The sequence below is a fragment of the Dendronephthya gigantea genome, unplaced genomic scaffold (assembly GCF_004324835.1).
Source record: "Dendronephthya gigantea isolate DGI-Jeju-01 unplaced genomic scaffold, DenGig_1.0 000346F, whole genome shotgun sequence".
Lineage (NCBI taxonomy): Eukaryota > Metazoa > Cnidaria > Anthozoa > Malacalcyonacea > Nephtheidae > Dendronephthya > Dendronephthya gigantea.
This window is the reverse complement of record NW_021163356.1, coordinates 73,265-88,415: the sequence shown is the minus strand read 5'-3', so window position 1 is coordinate 88,415 and position 15,151 is coordinate 73,265. Positions and strand designations below refer to the sequence as shown.

The following is a 15,151-nucleotide window of genomic DNA, read 5'->3' as shown; positions in this document are numbered from 1 at the left end:
ACCGGGGTCAGTGGTTTAACTCCGCTCGCTCCTTCCTGTTTTATAAACTAAAGAAAAATTAAACATTTTTATGGTACCCATTAGTGCATGAAAAATCCCAATTTATTTTCGTGGGAAAAAGCCGTACGTTTGATAAACAATACATGCAGTTTAGGTTTTTTGAATGACTCTCTGGGACACATGCATGTTCTATATTAAATTTGTAAACCAGGGCTCCATACCTCGAATAGGGGGAATATATGTAAATACTTCATCTTAATAATGTGCGTGTATATAGACTATACATCACAACGCGGGTCAGATGTATATGATGAGTCGTCAAAAGATTGCAGAATACGTATTCGGAAGAAAAATTGAACTTTTTCATGCTATTCAAAAGGTTTCTCTTTGATAGCGGTACAGAAATACACGATTGGGAACCAGCGATTAGATTTCCGGGTTGAAATGTCTCAAACACCAATTTCTTCTGTGTCTATTTGTAGATGGTTAGGTTCTGTGGTGTAATGGTTAGCACTTCGGACTCTGAATCCGGGAATCCGAGTTCAATTCTCGGTAAAACCTTGCTGAAACTGTTAATTTTAAGTCTTTATGTAAATTTTTTTATTTCTGGTTTTCTCTTATAGCCCATTTGAGAAAAAATACCTGTTTTTGAATAAGATTTCGAAAAGATCTTTTTTATTGAAATGATAACTTTAGCAGGAAATGGTTTCGATCCATTGACCTCTGGGTTATGGGCCCAGCACGCTTCCACTGCGCCACCCTGCTTGCTACACACTGCTTCTATGCTATGAATATAAAACTTGTGCTATTTCGAATAAGGTAAGAACAGCAAGAAATGTTCTTTTAGGAGAATAGCATCAAACAGGTATGCACGATCAGGGAGTGTAGCTCAGTGGTAGAGCATTCGACTGCAGATCGAGAGGTCAGTAGTTCAACTCCGCTCGCTCCCTTCTCTTTTATCAATGAAAAAAAAATCCAACATTTTTATCGTACTAATTAGTGAATTAAAAAACCCAAATTTATTTTTGTTCTAACAATCCGTTTGATTGATTGATAAATAATCCTTGCAGTTTAGTGTTTATTCAATGACTCTCTGGGACACATGCATGTTCTATAAATTTGTAAAATGGGAGTCCATACCTGGAATACAGGAAATATAATTACTTTATCTTAATAATGGGCGTGCATAGATATACTGTAGAGCCAGGAATTTCTCAGTAATTTTTCTAGGTGTTTATCTCCTGTGGTGTAATGGTTAGCACTTCGGGCTCTGAGTAGGATAAATTATATAGTTGCTATAGTTGCCTATATACTTTTGTAAATACGAAAGTATGCAAAAGCCTCATCAGAGAGTTGAACTCTGGACCCCTGGTTTACAAGACCAGTGCTGTAACCACTGAGCTAATGAGGCGTATGTGCAAGCTTAACACGAATATAATTGTATGAATACTTTATCTTAATAATGTGCATGCGCGTAGCAAACTACATAATTATATATTATGCAGCCAACATTCGTCAGTAAGTTTGATAGATTTTTAGGGTCTGTGGTGTAATGGTTATCACTTCGGACTCTGACTTCGAGAATCGGAGTTCAATTCTTGGTAGAAACTCTTTGAAAACATTCATTCTCCGCCTTTATGTATTTTTTTATTTCAGGCTTTCTCTTACAGGTATCTAAGAATATAGCATATGACAGGTATGCTGCATGGAACGCTCAGAGAGAGTAGCATATAGTCACTGTGGCTTCAAATGAGTCCCAGAATGTAAACCACTGTAGTGGGTTCCCAGAAAATGTTGGAAGGTTTAATTTTGGTAAACGACTATTTTGATTGAGAGGGCTAGGGTGATGGGGGGTAGTTGATGGTGGGGTTGTTGGAAGTACTGGTGTAACAACTGGGGTTTCTATTTGTAATTGAGTCTCTGTAGGAGGGGGGGACAGTCTCTTGTTGAGCAATCTCATTAGGGGTCCCCGAGTGTGTTTGATCATTTGTGTTGACGGATGTTGAGGAGGTTTGATCTCTTGCATTTTCTACGACTACTTGAGGTACTTCAGAGGGAGGGTTACTCGGAGACAACTTAGTTGATTGAAAGCGTTCAATAGTGCTACTTATCTGTGCTATTGTCTCGTCAATTTCTTCTTTGATGTCTTCAGATTGGAACATTTCTTTCTCGAGTTCTTTCGGTTCTCGACCAACGCTACGATTTTTTCGTCCAGTTCTTCCAGAATCGACCTTTTCCGAGTCAATTGATCAATGATTCGCTTTATCGATGTAATATCACTGTCCGTTAGAGAATCCTCTTTCGTTAGAATATTTGCCGCCTTCTTGATTGTTTGTGTCAAATGGGCTCGATAGCCCGCTCGTGATGCTTGCAATTTTTGTAGATTTTCCGCCATAATCCTGGTCACGGCACCAAATTATAGAATATATATATGAGAAAGGGATTTGAACTTTGTTTTATTTCGTGGATTAGATCGATAGAAATAGTACAAACGTGAAACATGTAAACTAGAATTCTATTGTCGTTAGCAAAACACATGTTCTCCACTTTGCGCGCATGCGCTAAGAGTTCTGAACTATATATGTTTCACTGGAATGTTCACATATCTTCGACAAAAACTTTTCCCATGTGAGGAATGGTCCCAGAGACACTGAATGATTCACTTCGTTTTGTTAAACATATTTATAAACATAATAATATACAAAGGTTTTCTTCTGATCTCACTCGCTCGCTCCATGTTCAAAAATGACAAAAGCACATGTTATTGTTCTCTTCCATGAATTAACATAATTTCACTATCAATGTCAATCCCAGCTCCCGCGCTGTCTCACAGTTTCTAACACCCTCCCCCCATTAAAGTGTCCTGGCTGACAGCTTTAATGTCACTCATCGTCCTTCGTTTCATTCCTCTTCTTCTTCGTTCATTACAATTCCGACTATACGATTTCTTGCCGTTACTTTCGCTGCTCTCGAAGGTCTCTCACTAGCGCCTTGCTTATCGTTATTTCCCTCATTAGGAGTTGCTAAACTGGATTTCATTATCCCGACAGCCTCTCGAAGAAGCCACCCCACCAGGGGGCTCTAGACAAATTAAATTGCCAAGTTATCCTCTGCGTCGTTAGGTAGTTAAACAAGTCCGTATCCTTAGTAAGACTGTCTAGCCACTGTTTGGTCGCTTTAAGGTTAACGCATTATCACTCACGATCTTGTTTGGTGTACCGCAACTAGCAACGAACTATTTAAACCCTTTCTTGAATTCGTCAGCGTCCATGCTCTTGCTCAACTTCAGATGAACGGCTCTTGTCGTAGAGCAGGTGTAAAGAGCAACGTAAGCCTTGCTCGTTGACTTTCGGTTATCTCTGTAGAGAAGGGGGCCAGCAAAGTCCATCATATACAAGTACTGAACATCAGGAAAATGAATTCGTGCGACTTTTTTATAGTGCGTGGCACATTTTTCATAACTCAAGAATAATTTGTAACTCAAAAATAACACTGTAACATTTTCAACTATCATATCACCGTATGAATACCATTGCCATCGTCTACAGGATAATCTCATTAATGGTGTTTGTGAAAGCTACTGAATTGATCGACCAAACTTTAACACTAATATTTTCCCTTTTAGTTTTAGCTTGGCAGGAATAACTATTTTTCGCCGATGATTCATTTTACCTTTTTCAAAGTATTACGGGTTTGCCCTATTAGCTCAGTGGTTAGAGCACTGGTCTCGTAAACCAGGGGTCCGGAGTTCAACTCTCTGATAAGACTTGATTTTTTTAACTGTGTATGGTAAGGGTGAGTAAAAGACTTAAATATTTGTGATCTTACGCATTTAATAATCGCCGTGAAAAAATTTACCTGCAAAATACGTTTTTTGAAACATTTGTTTACATTTCTATTTGCGCAAGCTTTTTTTCTGGGTGCCTCCTTAGCTCAGTGGTTAGAGCACTGGTCTAGTGAACCAGGGGTCCAGAGTTCAAATTTCTGAGGAGGCTTTCCACATTTTCCACTTAAACTTAATAAATATCTACGAACATGAACGAGTGTTTTGACCGGCTTCTTGTACATAACGATACTGAACAAAGTTTCATGACTTAATCTTTATAAATCAATATCTATAATAATTCATTGTGTTTTATTGTGTTCTATTGTAATCATCAACCAATAGCAAAGCTTGTTCATATAGGTAACGTACCTACACCTTAAACTTGGGCATGGTAAATAATGAAACTTCTTGTGTAGCCTCATAGTTCAGCTCCGTGTAAAAATGTTTAGAACTGAATGAAACCAATTCCGTTGTTCTAGACTCTAGGGTTAAAACCTAGTTTGTTATCGTGTTTAAAAATAATCGTCTTTTTTCTACCATTGCTCCTGTTTGTCTGCTCTCGGTACTAACAATGATTTAAGATACCTACAAGTCTTTTTTCACTCAGAGTAACTTGGCTTGTAATAAATATGACATGAAAAGATTTTTTTATTTTCCATGCATGCATGCTATACATCGCCTTTATTGTGAGCGTTGAAATATGCGAAAAAGAAAACTTCCCCTGTTCTGCACTTGGCTTGCTGGTCTAGTGGTATGATTCTCGCTTAGGGTGCGAGAGGTCACGGGTTCGATTCCCGTGCAAGCTAAGTTCGCCTCTCTTGCTTGAACTGAAGAGAACGGCCCTTGACAACAATTCGCTGATGGTCTAATTATGTTGTATTTTCTTGAGAAAAAAATGTGGTACGTGTTCTCGTTCAAACATTAGATGCACTCTCTCAACTTAATCTACGTATCAACCTCATACAAAGATTGTGCGCTAGGATTTTGCATCAATGTAATTACATCGACAGTGTCCACGCATGTTTTTTACGCGTGCATGCCTCTTTAGCTCAGTGGTTAGAGCACTAGCCTTGTAAACGAGGGGCCCAGAGTTCGAATCTTTGACGAGGCTCTCACATTTTCCACCTAAACTCAATAAGTATTTGATTTTTATACTAATTCATTGTATTTTGTGTGGTCTTATGTTATCATCAACCAAGAGCAAAGCTTGTTCACATAGGTAACGTACCTAACCCTTACACTTGGGCATGGTAAATAATGAAACTTCTTGTGTAGGCTCATCTTATATAAGTATAAATTTGAAATAAAAAAGCGTGTAATATCTTATACTGTAGAGAACAACTAATAAAAATAAAAACTTAACGTCCAGGGCCAAAACTGCTAAGGCTTGAAATCAGAATTAGCAGCCATTGATTGCAGTTGAATTGCTGTCTCGGATATGCTGCTGAATGCTCAATCACTGATGCATGATCTATTTATACGCCCTGTGAACTGCCTGATTTCTATCAATAATCAATTCCTATGATAAAAGCTTCCGCCAACCGTCACCGCGAGTTCCACGAGACCCTTTGCTTTTTTTTCAGTCTTATTATAATTCCAAAATTCTGCTGGCAATTGAAAAGCAGTTGGGAAGGCGTACCAATTCCAGAGAACCTATTAATGTGCGCACGACGTAAAATCTGTGGTAAAGTAAACAGGTAAGTTCCAAGCTATACGTCTTAAAGCAAAATAAGCGACTCGTAAGCAATTATGTAGTCGTGGCCGAGTGGTTAAGGCGACAGACTTGAAATCTGTTGGGATATTCCCGCGCAGGTTCAAATCCTGCCATACGACTCTTGATAGTCCGAAAGATGTTCATGTAAACGGAGAAATTGTTTGCCACCAGGTGGAATCGTTTCAAAACATACGACATAATATTTTTTTCATTTTTTAAAAAATACCAGTCAGAGCAGTTAAAATTTCTAATACTGGATGTGAAATGGTTAATATTATACCCTTTTAACGCAAATTTATGCATTCCCATTCGGTTACAAAAAAATAATGTAAATAAACATGGTGATTGGACTAAAACGTAATTACCTCTTGTCAAAGGGACCTCTATTCAGAAATTATTGCTTTTTTAGGCTTGTTTTCAACAGCAAAATGGGATGTTTTCCGCACGAATTAACGGAAGTCTCTTGAACCTTAGTTTTTCATGTAATATACCGGATTTTTTTAAAATTACACCGAAAGATAATGAACTATTTCCCCAGGTGTGGCTTGCTGGTCTAGTGGTATGATTCTCGCTTTGGGTGCGAGAGGTCACGGGTTCGATTCCCGTGCAAGCCCTGATCGCCCTCATAACTTGAAATTTTTGCGCGATTGCCTTCATTCTTAGCTTTTAAGAAAGAAAGCAGTGTTGAACTCAAGTTCCAATCTCCCGTTAAAACTTTTCCCATGCAGCATCAATCCTATCAATATACATGCAAGGAGGAGATCTAGTATGCATAAATGTAGACGTTGTAGGCATGTCAACAATGAAGACCTTGTCAATCATCATATACAAGTACTGAACATCAGGAAAATGAATTCGTGCGACTTTTTTATAGTGCGTGGCACATTTTTCATAACCAAAGAATAGTTTGTAACTCAAAAATAACACTGTAACATTTTCAACTATCATATCACCGTATGATTACCATTGCCATCGTCTACAGGATAATCTCAGTAACGGTGTTTGTGAAAGCTACAGAATTGATCGACCAAACTTTAACACTAATATTTTTCCTTTTAGTTTTAGCTTGGCAGGAATAACTATTTTTCGCCGATGATTCATTTTACCTTTTTCAAAAGTATTACGGGTTTGCCTTATTAGCTCAGTGGTTAGAGCACTGGTCTCGTAAACCATGGGTCCGGAGTTCAACTCTCTGATAAGGCTTGATTTTTTTAACTCTGTATGGTAAGGGTGAGTAAAAGACTTAAATATTTGTGATCATTACGCATTTAATACTCGCCGTGAAAAAATTACCTGCAAAATACGTTTTTTGAAACATTTGTTTACATTTCTATTTGCGCATTCTTTTTTTCTGGGTGCCTCCTTAGCTCAGTGGTTAGAGCACTGGTCTAGTAAACCAGGGGTCCAGAGTTCGAATCTCTGAGGAGGCTTTCCACATTTTCAACTTAAACTTAATAAGTATCTACGAACATGAACGAGTGTTTTGACCAGCTTCTTGTATATAACGATACTGAACAAAGTTTCATGACTTGTTCTTTATAAATCAATATCTATAATAATTCATTGGGTTTTATTGACATGTGTTCCATTGTTATCATCAACCAAGAGCAAAGCTTGTTCATATAGGTAACGTATACCTAACCCTTAAACTTGGGCATGGTAAATAATGAAACTTCTTATGTAGGCTCATCTTATATAAGTTCTAATTTGAAATAAAAAAGCGTGTAATATCTTATACTGTAGAGAACAACCAATAAAAATAAAAACTTAACCCCATGACCAAAACTGCTCAGGCTCGAAATCAGAATTAGCAGTCATTGATTGCAGTTTAATTGCTGTCTCGGATATGCTGCTGAATGCTGTTATGCACAATCACTGATGCATGATCTATTTACACGCCCTGTGAACTGCCTGATTTCTATCAATGATTAATTCCTATGATAAAAGCTTCCGCCAACCGTCACAGCGAGTTCCCCGAGACCCTTTCTTTTTTTTCAGTCTTATTATAATTCCAAAATTCTGCTGGCAATTGAAAAGCAGTTTGGAAGGCATACCAATTCCAGAGAACCTATTAATGTGCCCACGACGTAAAATCTGTGGTAAAATAAACAGGTAAGTTCCAAGCTATCCGTGCTAAAGCAAAATAAGCGACTTCTAAGCAATTATGTAGTCGTGGCCGAGTGGTTAAGGCGACAGACTTGAAATCTGTTGGGATATTCCCGCGCAGGTTCAAATCCTGCCGACTACGACTCTTAATAGTCCGAAAGATGATCATGTAACACGGAGAAGTTGTTTGCCACCAGGTGGAATTTCGTCTCAAAACATACGACATAATATTTTTTTTCATTTTTTAAAAAATACCAGTAAGAGCAGTTAAAATTTCTAATACTTGATGTGAAATGGTTAATTATACCCTTTTAACGCAAATTTATGCATTCCCATTCGGTTACAAAAAAATAATGTAAATAAACATGGTGATTGGACTAAAACGTAATTACCTCTTGTCAAAGGGACCTCTATTCAGAAATTATTGCTTTTTATAGGCTTGTTTTCAACAGCAAAATGGGATGTTTTCCGCAAGAATTAACGGAAGTCTCCTGAACCTTAGTTTTCATGTAATATACCGGATTTTTTTAAAATTACCGAAAGATAATGAACTGTTTCCCAGGTGTGGCTTGTTGGTCTAGTGGTATGATTCTCGCTTTGGGTGCGAGAGGTACGGGTTCGATTCCCGTGCAAGCCCTGATTGCCCTTAACTTGAAATTTTTGCGCGATTGAGTTTCTTTCTTAGCTTTTAAAAAAAGCAGTGTTGAACTCAAGTTGCAATCTCCCGATAAAACTTTTCCCATGCAGCATCAATCCTATCAATATACATGCAAGGAGGAGATCTAGTATGCATAAATGTAGACGTTGTAGGCATGTCAACAATGAAGACCTTGTCAATCATCATATACAAGTACTGAACATCAGGAAAATGAATTCGTGCGACTTTTTATAGTGCGTGGCACATTTTTCATAACCCAAGAATAATTTGTAACTCAAAAATAACACTGTAACATTTTCAACTATCATATCACCGTATGATTACCATTGCCATCGTCTACAGGATAATCTCAGTAACGGTGTTTGTGAAAGCTACAGAATTGATCGACCAAACTTTAACACTATTTTTCCTTTTTTTTAGCTTGGCAGGAATAACTATTTTTCGCCGATGATTCATTTTACCTTTTTCAAAAGTATTACGGGTTTGCCTTATTAGCTCAGTGGTTAGAGCACTGGTCTCGTAAACCAGGGGTCCGGAGTTCAACTCTCTGATAAGGCTTGATTTTTTTAACTGTGTATGGTAAAAAAAGACTTAAACATTTGTGATCATTACGCATTTAATAATCGCCGTGAAAAAATTTACCTCCAAAATACGTTTTTCGAAACATTTGTTTACATTTCTATTCGCCAAGCTTTTTTTCTGGGTGCCTTCTTAGCTCAGTGGTTAGAGCACTGGTCTAGTAAACCAGGGTCCAGAGTTCGAATCTCTGAGGAGGCTTTCCACATTTTCAACTTAAACTTAATAAGTATCTACGAACATGAACGAGTGTTTTGACCGGTTTCTTGTATATAACGATACTGAACAAAGTTTCATGACTTGTTCTTTATAAATCAATATCTATAATAATTCATTGGGTTTTATTGACATGTGTTCCATTGTTATCATCAACCAAGAGCAAAGCTTGTTCATATAGGTAACGTATACCTAACCCTTAAACTTGGGCATGGTAAATAATGAAACTTCTTATGTAGGCTCATCTTATATAAGTTCTAATTTGAAATAAAAAAGCGTGTAATATCTTATACTGTAGAGAACAGCTAATAAAAAAAAACTTAACGCCCATGACCAAAACTTCTAAGGCTCGAAATCAGAATTAGTAGCCATTGATTGCAGTTGAATTGCTGTCTCGGATATGCTGCTGAATGCTGTTATTCCTATGATAAAAGCTTCCGCCAACCGTCACAGCGAGTTCCCCTAGACCCTTTCTTTTTTTTCAGTCTTATTATAATTCCAAAATTCTGCTGGCAATTGAAAAGCAGTTTGGAAGGCATACCAATTCCAGAGAACCTATTAATGTGCCCACGACGTAAAATCTGTGGTAAAATAAACAGGTAAGTTCCAAGCTATCCGTGGTAAAGCAAAATAAGCGACTCCTAAGCAATTATGTAGTCGTGGCCGAGTGGTTAAGGCGACAGACTTGAAATCTGTTGGGATATTCCCGCGCAGGTTCAAATCCTGCCGACTACGACTCTTGATAGTCCGAAAGATGATCATGTAACACGGAGAATTGTTTGCCACCAGGTGGAATTTCGTTTCAAAACATACGACATAATATTTTTTTTCATTTTTTAAAAAATACCAGTCAGAGCAGTTAAAATTTCTAATACTTGATGTGAAATGGTTAATATTATACCCTTTTAACGCAAATTTATGCATTCCCATTCGGTTACAAAAAAATAATGTAAATAAACATGGTGATTGGACTAAAACGTAATTACCTCTTGTCAAAGGGACCTCTATTCAGAAATTATTGCTTTTTATAGGCTTGTTTTCAACAGCAAAATGGGATGTTTTCCGCACGAATTAACGGAAGTCTCTTGAACCTTAGTTTTTCATGTAATATACCGGATTTTTTTAAAATTACACCGAAAGATAATGAACTATTTCCCCAGGTGTGGCTTGCTGGTCTAGTGGTATGATTCTCGCTTTGGGTGCGAGAGGTCACGGGTTCGATTCCCGTGCAAGCCCTGATCGCCCTCATAACTTGAAATTTTTGCGCGATTGTTTCTTTCTTAGCTTTTAAGAAAAAAGCAGTGTTGAACTCAAGTTGCAATCTCCCGATAAAACTTTTCCCATGCAGCATCAATCCTATCAATATACATGCAAGGAGGAGATCTAGTATGCATAAATGTAGACGTTGTAGGCATGTCAACAATGAAGACCTTGTCAATCATCATATACAAGTACTGAACATCAGGAAAATGAATTCGTGCGACTTTTTTATAGTGCGTGGCACATTTTTCATAACCAAGAATATTTGTAACTCAAAAATAACACTGTAACATTTTCAACTATCATATCACCGTATGATTACCATTGCCATCGTCTACAGGATAATCTCAGTAACGGTGTTTGTGAAAGCTACAGAATTGATCGACCAAACTTTAACACTAATATTTTTCCTTTTAGTTTTAGCTTGGCAGGAATAACTATTTTTCGCCGATGATTCATTTTACCTTTTTCAAAAGTATTACGGGTTTGCCTTATTAGCTCAGTGGTTAGAGCACTGGTCTCGTAAACCAGGGGTCCGGAGTTCAACTCTCTGATAAGGCTTGATTTTTTTAACTCTGTATGGTAAGGGTGAGTAAAAGACTTAAATATTTGTGATCATTACGCATTTAATAATCGCCGTGAAAAAATTTACCTGCAAAATACGTTTTTTGAAACATTTGTTTACATTTCTATTGCGCAATTTTTTTTCTGGGTGCCTCCTTAGCTCAGTGGTTAGAGCACTGGTCTAGTAAACCAGGGGTCCAGAGTTCGAATCTCTGAGGAGGCTTTCCACATTTTCAACTTAAACTTAATAAGTATCTACGAACATGAACGAGTGTTTTGACCGGCTTCTTGTATATAACGATACTGAACAAAGTTTCATGACTTGTTCTTTATAAATCAATATCTATAATAATTCATTGGGTTTTATTGACATGTGTTCCATTGTTATCATCAACCAAGAGCAAAGCTTGTTCATATAGGTAACGTATACCTAACCCTTAAACTTGGGCATGGTAAATAATGAAACTTCTTATGTAGGCTCATCTTATATAAGTTCTAATTTGAAATAAAAAAGCGTGTAATATCTTATACTGTAGAGAACAACCAATAAAAATAAAAACTTAACCCCATGACCAAAACTGCTAAGGCTCGAAATCAGAATTAGCAGCCATTGATTGCAGTTTAATTGCTGTCTCGGATATGCTGCTGAATGCTGTATGCACAATCACTGATGCATGATCTATTTACACGCCCTGTGAACTGCCTGATTTCTATCAATGATTAATTCCTATGATAAAAGCTTCCGCCAACCGTCACAGCGAGTTCCCCGAGACCCTTTCTTTTTTTCAGTCTTATTATAATTCCAAAATTCTGCTGGCAATTGAAAAGCAGTTTGGAAGGCATACCAATTCCAGAGAACCTATTAATGTGCCCACGACGTAAAATCTGTGGTAAAATAAACAGGTAAGTTCCAAGCTATCCGTGGTAAAGCAAAATAAGCGACTCTAAGCAATTATGTAGTCGTGGCCGAGTGGTTAAGGCGACAGACTTGAAATCTGTTGGGATATTCCCGCGCAGGTTCAAATCCTGCCGACTACGACTCTTAATAGTCCGAAAGATGATCATGTAACACGGAGAAGTTGTTTGCCACCAGGTGGAATTTCGTCTCAAAACATACGACATAATTTTTTTTCATTTTTTAAAAAATACCAGTCAGAGCAGTTAAAATTTCTAATACTTGATGTGAAATGGTTAATATTATACCCTTTTAACGCAAATTTATGCATTCCCATTCGGTTACAAAAAAATAATGTAAATAAACATGGTGATTGGACTAAAACGTAATTACCTCTTGTCAAAGGGACCTCTATTCAGAAATTATTGCTTTTTATAGGCTTGTTTTCAACAGCAAAATGGGATGTTTTCCGCACGAATTAACGGAAGTCTCCTGAACCTTAGTTTTTCATGTAATATACCGGATTTTTTTAAAATTACACGGAAAGATAATGAACTGTTTCCCCAGGTGTGGCTTGCTGGTCTAGTGGTATGATTGTCGCTTTGGGTGCGAGAGGTCACGGGTTCGATTCCCGTGCAAGCCCTGATTGCCCTTTTAACTTGAAATTTTTGCGCGATTGAGTTTCTTTCTTAGCTTTTAAAAAAAAGCAGTGTTGAACTCAAGTTGCAATCTCCCGATAAAACTTTTCCCATGCAGCATCAATCCTATCAATATACATGCAAGGAGGAGATCTAGTATGCATAAATGTAGACGTTGTAGGCATGTCAACAATGAAGACCTTGTCAATCATCATATACAAGTACTGAACATCAGGAAAATGAATTCGTGCGACTTTTTAATAGTGCGTGGCACATTTTTCATAACCCAAGAATAATTTGTAACTCAAAAATAACACTGTAACATTTTCAACTATCATATCACCGTATGATTACCATTGCCATCGTCTACAGGATAATCTCAGTAACGGTGTTTGTGAAAGCTACAGAATTGATCGACCAAACTTTAACACTAATATTTTTCCTTTTAATTTTAGCTTGGCAGGAATAACTATTTTTCGCCGATGATTCATTTTACCTTTTTCAAAAGTATTACGGGTTTGCCTTATTAGCTCAGTGGTTAGAGCACTGGTCTCGTAAACCAGGGGTCCGGAGTTCAACTCTCTGATAAGGCTTGATTTTTTTAACTGTGTATGGTAAAAAAAGACTTAAACATTTGTGATCATTACGCATTTAATAATCGCCGTGAAAAAATTTACCTCCAAAATACGTTTTTTGAAACATTTGTTTACATTTCTATTCGCCAAGCTTTTTTTCTGGGTGCCTCCTTAGCTCAGTGGTTAGAGCACTGGTCTAGTAAACCAGGGATCCAGAGTTCGAATCTCTGAGGAGGCTTTCCACATTTTCAACTTAAACTTAATAAGTATCTACGAACATGAACGAGTGTTTTGACCGGCTTCTTGTATATAACGATACTGAACAAAGTTTCATGACTTGTTCTTTATAAATCAATATCTATAATAATTCATTGGGTTTTATTGACATGTGTTCCATTGTTATCATCAACCAAGAGCAAAGCTTGTTCATATAGGTAACGTATACCTAACCCTTAAACTTGGGCATGGTAAATAATGAAACTTCTTATGTAGGCTCATCTTATATAAGTTCTAATTTGAAATAAAAAAGCGTGTAATATCTTATACTGTAGAGAACAGCTAATAAAAATAAAAACTTAACGCCCATGACCAAAACTGCTAAGGCTCGAAATCAGAATTAGTAGCCATTGATTGCAGTTGAATTGCTGTCTCGGATATGCTGCTGAATGCTGTTATTCCTATGATAAAAGCTTCCGCCAACCGTCACAGCGAGTTCCCCTAGACCCTTTCTTTTTTTTCAGTCTTATTATAATTCCAAAATTCTGCTGGCAATTGAAAAGCAGTTTGGAAGGCATACCAATTCCAGAGAACCTATTAATGTGCCCACGACGTAAAATCTGTGGTAAAATAAACAGGTAAGTTCCAAGCTATCCGTGGTAAAGCAAAATAAGCGACTCCTAAGCAATTATGTAGTCGTGGCCGGGTGGTTAAGGCGACAGACTTAAAATCTGTTAGGATATTCCCGCGCAGGTTCAAATCCTGCCGACTACAACCGTCTATAGTCTGGAAGATGTTCATAGAAATTGTTTGCCACCAGGTGGAATTTCGTTTCAAATTTCAAAACATACGACCTAATATTTTTTTAATTTTTTAGAAAATACCAGTCAGAGCAGTTAAAATTTCTAATACTTGATGTGAAATGGTTAATATTATACCCTTTTAACGCAAATTTATGCATTTCCATTCGGTTACTAAAAAAATGTAAAACAGGTATGCACGATCAGGGAGTGTAGAGCTCAGTGGTAGAGCATTCGACTCCACATGCATGTTCTAAAAATTTGTAAAACGGGGGTCCATACCTGGAATACAGGGAATATAATTACTTTATCTTAATAATGGGCGTGTATAGATATACTGTAGAGCCAGGAATTTCTCAGTAATTTTTCTAGGTGTTTATGTCCTCTGGTGTAATGGTTAGCACTTCGGGCTCTGAGTAGGATAAATTATATAGTTGCTATAGTTGCCTATATACTTTTGTAAAAGTTTTTACAAAAGTATGCAAAAGCCTCATCAGGAGTTGAACTCTGGACCCCTGGTTTACAAACCAGTGCTCCAACCACTGAGCTAATGAGGCGTATGTGCAAGCTTAACACGAATATAATTATATGAATACTTTATCTTAATAATGTGCATGCGCGAAGCAAACTACTTAATTTTATATTATGCAGTCAACATTTGTTAGTGAGTTTATAGATTTTTAGGGTCTGTGGTGTAATGGTTATCACTTCGGACTCTGACTTCGAGAATCGGAGTTCAACTCTTGGTAGAAACTCTTTGAAAACATTCATTCTCCGCCTTTTATTTTTTTTATTTCAGGCTTTCTCTTACAGGTATCTAAGAATATAGCATATGACAGGTATGCTGCATGGAACGCTCAGAGAGAGTAGCATATAGTGGTAGAGCATCCGACTGCTGGTTAACAGGTCACTGGGATCAGTGGTTCAACTCCGCTCGCTCCTTCATGTTCTATAAATAAGAAAAATTAAACATTTTTATGGTACTCATTAGTGCATGAAAAATCCCAATTTTTTTCGTGGGAAAAAGCCGTACGTTTGATAAACAATCCATGCAGTTTAGGTTTTTTGAATGACTCACTGGGACACATGCATGTTCTATATTATATT

The 15,151-nt window shown here is 37.3% G+C and overlaps 24 non-coding genes across 24 annotated transcripts; 22 read left to right on the top strand and 2 right to left on the bottom strand.

The window, feature by feature from the left end:
* Positions 1-489: 489 nt before the first annotated feature.
* Positions 490-561, top strand: Trnaq-cug. Its single transcript has one exon. It is a non-coding gene; the product is annotated as a tRNA-Gln (tRNA).
* A 132-nt stretch (positions 562-693) lies between these two features.
* On the bottom strand, positions 694-765 carry Trnam-cau. The gene has a single exon. It is a non-coding gene; the product is annotated as a tRNA-Met (tRNA).
* A 113-nt stretch (positions 766-878) lies between these two features.
* On the top strand, positions 879-950 carry Trnac-gca. Its single transcript has one exon. It is a non-coding gene; the product is annotated as a tRNA-Cys (tRNA).
* A 388-nt stretch (positions 951-1,338) lies between these two features.
* On the bottom strand, positions 1,339-1,411 carry Trnat-ugu. The gene has a single exon. It is a non-coding gene; the product is annotated as a tRNA-Thr (tRNA).
* Positions 1,412-3,695: 2,284 nt separating this feature from the next.
* Positions 3,696-3,768, top strand: Trnat-cgu. Its single transcript has one exon. It is a non-coding gene; the product is annotated as a tRNA-Thr (tRNA).
* Positions 3,769-3,922: 154 nt separating this feature from the next.
* Trnat-agu lies at positions 3,923-3,995 on the top strand. The gene has a single exon. It is a non-coding gene; the product is annotated as a tRNA-Thr (tRNA).
* Positions 3,996-4,560: 565 nt separating this feature from the next.
* On the top strand, positions 4,561-4,632 carry Trnap-agg. The gene has a single exon. It is a non-coding gene; the product is annotated as a tRNA-Pro (tRNA).
* A 948-nt stretch (positions 4,633-5,580) lies between these two features.
* Positions 5,581-5,660, top strand: Trnas-uga. Its single transcript has one exon. It is a non-coding gene; the product is annotated as a tRNA-Ser (tRNA).
* A 422-nt stretch (positions 5,661-6,082) lies between these two features.
* Trnap-ugg lies at positions 6,083-6,154 on the top strand. The gene has a single exon. It is a non-coding gene; the product is annotated as a tRNA-Pro (tRNA).
* Positions 6,155-6,670: 516 nt separating this feature from the next.
* Trnat-cgu lies at positions 6,671-6,743 on the top strand. Its single transcript has one exon. It is a non-coding gene; the product is annotated as a tRNA-Thr (tRNA).
* Positions 6,744-6,897: 154 nt separating this feature from the next.
* On the top strand, positions 6,898-6,970 carry Trnat-agu. The gene has a single exon. It is a non-coding gene; the product is annotated as a tRNA-Thr (tRNA).
* A 736-nt stretch (positions 6,971-7,706) lies between these two features.
* Trnas-uga lies at positions 7,707-7,788 on the top strand. The gene has a single exon. It is a non-coding gene; the product is annotated as a tRNA-Ser (tRNA).
* A 424-nt stretch (positions 7,789-8,212) lies between these two features.
* Trnap-ugg lies at positions 8,213-8,283 on the top strand. Its single transcript has one exon. It is a non-coding gene; the product is annotated as a tRNA-Pro (tRNA).
* Positions 8,284-8,789: 506 nt separating this feature from the next.
* Positions 8,790-8,862, top strand: Trnat-cgu. The gene has a single exon. It is a non-coding gene; the product is annotated as a tRNA-Thr (tRNA).
* A 147-nt stretch (positions 8,863-9,009) lies between these two features.
* Trnat-agu lies at positions 9,010-9,081 on the top strand. Its single transcript has one exon. It is a non-coding gene; the product is annotated as a tRNA-Thr (tRNA).
* A 668-nt stretch (positions 9,082-9,749) lies between these two features.
* Positions 9,750-9,831, top strand: Trnas-uga. Its single transcript has one exon. It is a non-coding gene; the product is annotated as a tRNA-Ser (tRNA).
* Positions 9,832-10,260: 429 nt separating this feature from the next.
* Positions 10,261-10,332, top strand: Trnap-ugg. The gene has a single exon. It is a non-coding gene; the product is annotated as a tRNA-Pro (tRNA).
* A 512-nt stretch (positions 10,333-10,844) lies between these two features.
* Trnat-cgu lies at positions 10,845-10,917 on the top strand. The gene has a single exon. It is a non-coding gene; the product is annotated as a tRNA-Thr (tRNA).
* Positions 10,918-11,070: 153 nt separating this feature from the next.
* Positions 11,071-11,143, top strand: Trnat-agu. Its single transcript has one exon. It is a non-coding gene; the product is annotated as a tRNA-Thr (tRNA).
* Positions 11,144-11,876: 733 nt separating this feature from the next.
* Trnas-uga lies at positions 11,877-11,958 on the top strand. The gene has a single exon. It is a non-coding gene; the product is annotated as a tRNA-Ser (tRNA).
* A 428-nt stretch (positions 11,959-12,386) lies between these two features.
* Positions 12,387-12,458, top strand: Trnap-ugg. Its single transcript has one exon. It is a non-coding gene; the product is annotated as a tRNA-Pro (tRNA).
* Positions 12,459-12,973: 515 nt separating this feature from the next.
* Trnat-cgu lies at positions 12,974-13,046 on the top strand. The gene has a single exon. It is a non-coding gene; the product is annotated as a tRNA-Thr (tRNA).
* A 147-nt stretch (positions 13,047-13,193) lies between these two features.
* On the top strand, positions 13,194-13,266 carry Trnat-agu. Its single transcript has one exon. It is a non-coding gene; the product is annotated as a tRNA-Thr (tRNA).
* Positions 13,267-13,936: 670 nt separating this feature from the next.
* Positions 13,937-14,018, top strand: Trnal-uaa. The gene has a single exon. It is a non-coding gene; the product is annotated as a tRNA-Leu (tRNA).
* Positions 14,019-15,151: the final 1,133 nt, after the last annotated feature.